Source organism: Tenrec ecaudatus, chromosome 3 (assembly GCF_050624435.1).
Source record: "Tenrec ecaudatus isolate mTenEca1 chromosome 3, mTenEca1.hap1, whole genome shotgun sequence".
Lineage (NCBI taxonomy): Eukaryota > Metazoa > Chordata > Mammalia > Afrosoricida > Tenrecidae > Tenrec > Tenrec ecaudatus.
This window is the reverse complement of record NC_134532.1, coordinates 155,190,895-155,192,916: the sequence shown is the minus strand read 5'-3', so window position 1 is coordinate 155,192,916 and position 2,022 is coordinate 155,190,895.

Genomic DNA, 2,022 nt, shown 5'->3' with positions numbered 1-2,022 from the left:
CATACCATAATCCCCACCGATTCATTTCCTTAAGTTGGTAACTAGCTTTCTAGTAGCCAAACTCAAAAACAAAACAAAACAAACTGTGCTCCTAAACAGGCTTTATGGCATTTTATGATAAAAACAGACAAATTGCTACGCAGTATTACAATAATTTTAGGTCCCTATTTTTTAAAAATGCTGTGTAATGCAATGAACTATACCCTAAACAAAACTTTTCATATAGTAACAAAAATATTCCATAATCTTTGGTATGCCATTTAATACTAACAGATGGCATCAATTAAAATTGAGTAATAATAGCTTTATGGGAAGGGACAGTGGGAAACCCTTCACATACCAAACCCTGTGATAATTTTTAAATAGTGTCTGACATTTCTCTAACTATTATCAAAATGACTCTATAATTTATTTTCACATTAAAAATATATATATATTATTTACATAATAGACTTAAAATTAGAGTTTTAACAAAATTGAGCTTCATAGAGAAGTAAGTTTTTTATTAAACATTGCAAGTGACAATACACCTGCCACCCAATAGCTGTCAACTTTGCCAAAGCCCAAGGCTTATTGTGAGCTGCTGTGAGGTCACACCCGACCCCACGTACAACAGCACAAATCGTCGCTAGGTCTTGAACACCCTCCGTGATTTTGAGAGCCTTCCAACCTAGGGAACTCATTTTCCCGCATTTATATAGGAAAATATTTTGTTCTAAATCATAATGGTTTTTTAAATCATCTCATTGGAGGCTCATACAACTCTTATCACAATCCATACATACATCAATTGTGTCAAGCACATTTGTACATCCATTGGCCTCATCATTCTCAAAACATTTGCTCTCCACTTAAGCCCTTGGTGTCAGCTCCTCATTTTCCCCCTCCCTCCCTTCTCCCCTCTCCTCATGAACCCTTGATAATTTATAAATTATTATTATTTTGTCATGTCTTACACTGTCCGATGTCTCCCTTCACCCACTTTTCTGTTGTCCATACCCCAGGGAGGAGGTAATATGTAGACCCTTGCAATCGGATCCCCCTTTCTAACCCAGCCTCCCTCCACCCTCTGGTATCACCACTCTTATCACTGGTCCTGAAGGGATCATCTGTCCTGGAGTCCCTATGTTTCCAGTTCCTATCTGTACCAGTGCACATGGTCTGATCTAGCCAGAATTGTAAGGTATAATTGGTTTCATGATAGTGGTGGGGGAGGGAGGAATATTTAAGAATTAGAGGAAAGTTGTATGTTTCATGGTTGCTATGCTGCACCCTGACTGACTCATCTCCTCCCCACGACCCTTCTGCAAGGTGGTGTCCTGTTACCTACAGATGGGCTTTGGGTCTCCACCCCACACTCCCCTCTCATCCACAGTGATATGATTTTTTGTTTTTTGATGCCTGGTACCTGATCCCTTTGACACCTCATGGTCACACAGGCTGGTGTGATTCTTCCATGTGGGCTTTGTTGCGTCTCAGCTAGATGGCCACTTATTTCAAGCCTTTAAGACCCCAGACATGATATCTTTTGAAAGCCGGGTACCGTAAACTTTATTCACCAAATTTGTTTATGCACCCTTTTGTCTTCAGCGATCATATTGGGAAGGTGAGCCCACAATGCTATAATGTTTTGTTCTTTGATATCTGATACCTGATCCCTTCAATACTCCACACTCCTCCTCATTCACAATGATAGGATTTTTCGTTCTGGGGCCTGATGCCTGATACCTGATCCTATCAACACCTCATGATCACATTGGCTGGTGTGCTTCTTTCATGTTGGCTTTGTTGCTTCTCATCTAGATGGCCACTTGTTTATCATCAAGCCTTTAAGACCCCAGATGCTATATCTTTTGATAGCCGGGTACCAAATGCACACATTTGTCTTCAGTGATCGTATTGGGAAGGTGTGCATCATGGAATGTCAATTTAATAGAATGAAGTGTTCTTGCATTGAGGGAGTACTTGAGTGGAGGCCCAATGTCCTTCTGCTGCCTTAATACTAAATCTATAAATATATGC